This window comes from Medicago truncatula, chromosome 4 (assembly GCF_003473485.1).
Source record: "Medicago truncatula cultivar Jemalong A17 chromosome 4, MtrunA17r5.0-ANR, whole genome shotgun sequence".
Classification (NCBI taxonomy): domain Eukaryota; kingdom Viridiplantae; phylum Streptophyta; class Magnoliopsida; order Fabales; family Fabaceae; genus Medicago; species Medicago truncatula.
In genome coordinates, this window is record NC_053045.1 from 6,906,775 (window position 1) to 6,914,614 (window position 7,840).

Genomic DNA, 7,840 nt, shown 5'->3' on the forward strand with positions numbered 1-7,840 from the left:
CAGAATTCCAATCATGCAAGAATAATAAGCCCAAACCATATGGATTGTTAAACTCATAATGGTCTGAAATTATTAATCATACCCTTATAGTTGGTATTGTACACTGCATTTATACATGAAATTGCAAAATACCCCTATTTTTGTTTTTTAAACTACATTCCTTCACTTGGATTTTTTTTTTCTTACAAGAAATGTTAGGTACGTAAAGAATGTATTGTAAATTCCAAGTATATGGTAGGTACGTAAAGAATGTATACTGTAACTTATGAAATTTGTATACTTGAAAAGTCATCTTATTTTTTCTTTTGGGTGTGAGAAAAGTCATCTTTTTAGTAATGGCTGTCAAATTTTTAAATAGTAGTACTGTAAAAGTCATTTATGGTATTGAGTTTTTAGAAATTATGTATGTAATTTACAGTGTTAGCTCAGGGGTAAGCTTTTGTAAGAGTTGGTTCAGATGACTTGTACAATAGCTACCACAAAAGTCTTTAATGGTTAATTTTTTTAAATTGCAAAAGTGAATTTCACCTTAGTCAAAAAGATCTTTAAAAAGTAAAGTTAAAAGGGATAACCAACAATAGATTTGGATTGGTCTAAGTGGTAAATGACTCGCTTAAACATATGTTCAGAGTTTGATTCACGACTCATATATTTGGGAAAAGAATTAGTTGGAAGAGAATCTACCTTACGTGTCTCATAGATTATTTCATAGAGATTAGTCACCGTTAAGAAGTCTTGATGGACCACAACCGATATCCCACAAATTTGTCTATCATTGTATGTTAACAAACTTAACATTTGAGTTTGACACCAATTTATTTTTTCATTTAACATTTGACACCAATTTATTTTTTTCATTAACATGAAAATGTTCATGTTAATTATCAATATTCAATACTATCGATGTTCCACAAATTTGACCCTAACCACACGGATCATATAAAAAGTGACTTTCTGTTTCTCCATTATTCATCAATCCAATTATCAATACTATCCTTAATCCTTTTTAATTTTTAATTACACTAATGTGGTGGAGAAAAAAAATTCTGAATTGCCATGGTGGGAAGGTCTCCCACCCTATATTGAGCCTTCAAACTAAGGACATTTCATGATACATCTTTTGACATATGATATGAGCCAACTATTTACGATGTGGGTTCCTTTGTACAAATTGCACTCTATTTAATGTTTTTAAAATGAGAAAATTTGGACACATTTCCATAGCTATTTTTTTCTTTTTGTGTTGTTCTTTCGGTTGAAATATTCATAAGTATCTATGATTTTCTCAAATCTATATTTTTTTTTAAAGTTTGTAACAACCAACAATAGTGTAGAACAATTTGTAAAGTCACGTAAGAAAATGTACACGAATTTTCTCTTATTGAACTAGAGATCGAATTAGTGAGACTTTAAGATCATGATTCAATTGTTTTTTTTTTGTTGAGAGAAACAAACTTAATGCATTTCATTTATAATAATAGATTCAATACAATTGGTTAATCCACGGTTGAATATGATGACAAATTAATATTGAAAAGTTAAAATAAATGAATAAATAAAAGCTAGTGGAACTAATTGTGGTCCAACCCCGATTCAACGGGGTTTGAATAGACTATGATTCAAAAGTTATTGAACCAATCGATGATTTGACTTACTCCCGATTTAATCAGTTAAACATAACAATTTGATTCGATTTTAAAACATTTCCGCAATATTTTGAAACAAATATATGACAAGAAACGATTAGAAGTTAATGTAATCAATCACCATCTTTTATAGCCATACATGATTTTTTTATTTTTTTTACAGTTATAGCCATACATGGTTGGGTATATAAATGTAGTTTGTGAAATAAATAAAACACAACATTCTAGTTTTTTTTTTGCACTTCTTCCGTTACATACTATTTAACACTTATCTTTAGGAAATTAACTTATGAATTTTTATTATTTTTAGTTGTTTTGAAAAAACTATGGAAGATGTTTATTTTGGTGCACCTATTTTGATGCTAACAACTATGGATCGTTCATTTTTTGCCAAAAATTCAACCACCATTTTGATGACTAGTGGCGGCTACCATAGTCATTTTCACCAATGTTTTAATCAATCATGTGATAGTTACTATATTTAGATATGCCGTGTTAGATCTTGTTTACCACTACAATTACATTGAATTCAATCTTCCAATTTTGAATTATGTTTTTGGTTTCTGTCTCTTACATTGTGTTTGGTTCGGAAGAGAAGTTGAAAAGAGAGAAATAGGTAAGAGAGAGTTTGTGAAGAGAGAAAATGATGAGAAATAGAAAAGATTTGATGTATTGTTTGGTATAAGAGAAAGAAGAGAGAAAGAAATGTTATTATTTTTAAAAAGACAAAAATATCCTTGATAAGATAAACAACCAATGTCATAATAGACTTTTTTGGTCTTCATCCCTCTTTCTTCTCACATTTGAAGAGAAACAAAAAAGGTATGGGGCCCACCATTTATTCTTCTCTCTTCTTAAATTCTCTTCTTGCCAAATAAGAGAAATCTCCAACTTCTCTTCTCTTTCTCTCTTCTCTATCTCTCTCTCCTCTATTTCTCTCATACCAAACAAAGGCTAGTGCTCTTATGATCAAATCTTTATTAATGAATTGAAAATTGGAAGAAGGATGAATTTATGAACTAACCTAATGGGACAAGGAGGATGTTCTTTCCCACAATTGAACTAACCTTCAAAATAAAAATGAACGTGTTTTCAATAATGTTTAGATGAGATAGTCATAGTTTGAGTATCTTTTAGCTTATTTAGTGACACCAAAGTTCAAATCTAGCTCTAGAAAATATAACATCATTAAGTGGTTCGATCAGGTTTGAGTGATCATTTAAAAAAAATTGAAAGTTAATCCCCATAATTGTACGCATATGATAACAATTTATATGAAAAAAATTCACATGGCTCTACTCTCATTCTTCATGGAGAATTGGAAAATATCTTCTTTCCTTATTCATATTTTTTTCTTCAAATAAAATGTATTCTAAAAAACATTTTAACTTACATAATAGTACATATAAAGATACTATTTTTCACTCAAAAAAAAAAAAAGGATACTATTTTGTTTTAAAAATGTATTATGAGTATAAATGATGCTTATTAAATTTTATATTATTGAGTTAGCATTGTACATGTTTTGAAGAGAATTTTGGATGACTTACTTTACATATTGGTATCTATTTGTTTTTTTTAAATAGATAGAATAACACGATAGACCATCAGATAATATTTCAATCACACTTTATTTATTTTAAAAAATATTTTATCCAAGAATTTTTATGTTGAATGCGGTATGAAAGTACACCCTAAAAGTTTTAACATTGTTTGTATTGCTAACTTAAACTCGACTACAAGGTTCTGATTAAACTAAAAGATACTAAATACGATCTCATTCAAATTAACTAGTCTTGAATCTGTTATATTGAAAAATTAGTTATATGTGTATATATTTGACAATATGTATCCAATATTTTTGTAAATAACTTTTCTATATATGTATATTTTATCATAATTTTAACTATTAATAATATAATCCTTCAGAAAAACTATTAATAATATAAAGTGGATATTTTATGTTCGAAAGTATATTCCTCACTTATAAAGAATCGATCAACAAATGCAAACAAAAGCCACATACAACTGCATGTCATGTGAAGTATGCAGTTCCAACCCCGTCCATTTTACAACCAACTCGTTAACAATTCAACCAGCACTACTTTTAGACCTTGGTCAGAGTATATTCCTTGCATTAAAATGGTTCATAAATCACATATCTATTTTTTTTTTTTTTTTTTACAAGCCAAAATAATTATGTTAACAACAAAAAACGTTCCTCATAGTCTTTAAAAGGAGTAAAATCAACCCAAAACGGGTAAAAATTTGAGGAATATTCATTTCATCCATAATTGCGTCTAAGTAAACTCAGTTAACAGAGTCATATGTTTTCTCAAAACCGACTTCAAACAATAACAATTCCTTTTTAAGCTTGCGAGCCTCACCAACTATTTCATTAGCAACAAGAATTTCATCAAGGATATGTCTGTCTTTCACAAAAGTTGACCGAGTTTCAGAAATCACACTACCAATAACCTAATGAAGTCTATTAGCTACTAATTTAGCCAATACCTTATATAAACATCCAACCAGAGAGATTGGTCGAAAATCATTCAACCATTGAAGATTATCAACTTTAGAAATGAGAGCAATAAAAGTGCAATTTATACATTTTGTCAACTTATAACTATTACAATGAAACTCAGATACAAAGGGCATAAGGTCATCTTTTAATTCCATCAGGTCTCGGAGTCTTAAAACTTTCACAATCCCAAAATACCTGCTTCACCTCCTATATACTAAATGGTTTGATTAGATCAATTGCACATGATTCAACGAACGGAGCTGGAAGATCTCCACCCCATGTCGATCAACTAAAGGAGCTTTAAAAATGAGAAGCAAAATGAAGGAAAAAAAAATAGCACGATGCACATTATCCACCCCTTAACAATGGTGCCATCCATAATAATAGTAGAGATACAATTTGTGCGTTGATGACTTGATATAATAACATGAAAAAGTTTTGAATTCACATCACCTTCGCAGAGTCAATTCATCTGAGATTGTTGTCAACATATAATAGTAATAAGTTAGATAAAACTCAATTTACTTGATAACATTTATATAATGATTTATATTGATCTAGAACTAGATTTGAATTCGTCAAATAAGTCTGAGGTTCAAGCTAATGGATGGAAAAAAATATGTTGAAAACAATTGGGTTAAATTACAAGCTTTCAAGTTTAGTCCTTACAAAAAATTTATTCACTTTTAGTCGATATTTGTATTTATAAAGACTATTTTGAAAGACTAAAAGTGTCCATCTTTTGCAAAAAGTTTTTAAAATAGGGACTATTTTTACAAACTACATTATTATAAAAAACTAAAATTATCATTAAAATTTTATGGGCATTAAACTTGAAAACTCGTGATTTTGTAGGAATTAAAAATATATTTAACCTAAAAAAAAAATAAGTGTTGCAAACTTCGTAGTCTTAACTTAAGTTGGATTTATACCGGTAAAAAAAATAATAATAACGGAGAAGCATTTCTATTTGTTGTTCCACTATGAATATCTCTCACGTTTTATTTGAGCAACTATCATATTTCTCAAAACAATATGCTAATTAGGTGCTGGTAGTATTGTTCACAACCATGATGGAGATTGTATAGTTAATTTTTTTTATTATGAAGTTGGAGGGAGTAAATAGTCAATTTCCCCCTGAAATTGTAGGTTTCGTCAATTACTCCATGAAATTAACAAAATTTCAATTATCCTCTGAAATTGTATAATGTTAATCAATTTACCTCCTCCGTCAAATTTTTCTGTTAACTGTTTACGATTATGATCAAATACCCCCCCCCCCCCCCCTGAAATTTTGCACTTATGTGCAAAATGCCCCCTAAACTTTAAAAATTTATATATTTTTTATCCTTGACTCAAAAGATATTAAAGACAAACAAATTAACAATTATTGATCATATAAATATGTATGGAATGTATGTTTATACAGCTATTGGTCATATAAATCTTGGATAATGATAAATAGTACGGGGCGGTGACATACCTTGTACCTACTCGTGATCATACCTTGTACCTACTGACATTCTTTATATTAGAGATGATTTACATGAAAATGGAAATACAACAGTGGTTCATGTTCTTAGGGAACAAAATATGTGTGTAGATTTTATGGTTAAGGATAAATCACATGCAAGATGCTCTGTTAACTAGAACTGTCCTCTGTCTGGCGTGGAATCTGTCATCATCAGAGATAAATTTGGAACTTAATTTCGTCTTTTTCCTCTTTTTTTTTTTTTCTTTTCTTTTTCTCTTTGCCTAGTTACATTGTAACACTACCAACAAAAAATAGCAATATGCTAAAAAAGAAAATCTCAAAACAACAATGATATTTATACATTATTTTTAAACACTTATTCAACATTTATTTATTTATTTATCTCTATCTTTGATAAATATTAAATACTTTTTATTTGATAAATATAAATAAATTCTATCCTTTTTCTCTTTTATCCTCATCTTTCTGTTTCCTTGGTCATAAAATTTTGTTTATCCAAACTATATATCAAGTATCTATCCCTAATAATTGTTTCTCCATACGTGTCGATGTAATAGTATTTTGAAAGGTACGTTAGAATGTCTTCTTTAAAAGTTCTCTTCTTCTCTACTCCACATAAGTTCAACTGTTCAAGTACGTACCCCTTGAATCTTTTATGTTTTTGTCTTCTTATTATGATTTTCAATTGTTTGTTTGACTTATGAATTTTGAGAGAAACATTACTTACTAATAATGACAAAATATTCTATTAATACATTCTTCCAAGTTAACAATGATTAAAAAGATATCGTTTTCACCACCATAGATGCAAGGTATATACACACATTTTGAAAAATTCCATCAACTAAAATAATAATATATGAACCACGAGTCATCCTAAAAACCACAATAGACATTGAGTGCGGCGATTAGGTTATGTCTAGCAAAAAGGTGTAGCATCTTACCATTTGAATCTAATCAAAAAGGTTTATATGTAATTAAATTAACTATGAATCACGAATATTGACACCAAATATGAAATTGACACGGACGTATCTGATATAGATGAAAGTAACTATGAATTACAGACACATGCATGAAACACGACATTGATACGGACACGTCGACATTATAAAATTTTGAAAAACTAACGTAGTTTAATGTAATCATAAGTGTCGATATCTTGTTGATATCATATACAATACGTATCGAATATTGAAACATATTTTCAAAAAGAAGCGATCTTGTAATAGAAAAAATTAATGTTTGATATGTCTTAAAGGAGAGAATTACTTAGAAAAAGATTGAGTGTGCCAATAGTGATCATGGCCGTAAAATATATTAACATAATCATAAGCATAATGATTATCATTAGAAAAATAACACAATAACATGAGCTTGACTCTATCACCATCAACCTAAGTCAATAATAGAGGTCACCACCAATCAAGTCACGCCAAGAAGAAGAGGATTTTTTATTAAAAGATGAAAAGAATCACATATTCAGTTCTTGATCTGTTTTCCACATTTGTACCATGTATTTGGGCAGAAAAGAAACCGTGACCGTAAGCACCAAATGGAATTTTAATTAAGGGTTAATTAAATAAATGATCCTTATTGATATTTAGAATTTTGTTTTTAATTTTTACAAAATAAAATCACACTTTTTAGTCTTTATAAAATTTTCCATCAGCATTTTTAGTCTTCATAAAAAATTTTCATCAACACTTTTAGTTCTTAAAATGCTTGGAAAATATCACAAGGACTAAAAAATGTGATTTTATTTTGTAGGGACTAAAAACAAAACTGTGAATATTTATAGGGACTAAAAACTTAATTAACCCTTTAATTAATATGTTTTGGGATAGGTACAAGATAGTTTAAATATCTCTTAATAAGTGTCTTAACCATTTAGTTGACAATTTGTCATTTGATTTGATTCTTAATTTTTTCTTAGCCAGTGTGCATGAAAAAAATATCAACATTCTAATTAAATTTTTATGGGTTAAAATTATCAACATTCTAATTAAATTTTTATTGGTTAAAATTCATATCTATCTTATTAAATTTATATGAGATCCAGGTAGTTTAACAGACTTTTAACCAATAAAATAACGTGTTTAAATATGTGTTAGTGAATTTCTACATTATTCATCCTCCAAATTAATAGTCTCTAAAATTGCTTGTAAATAC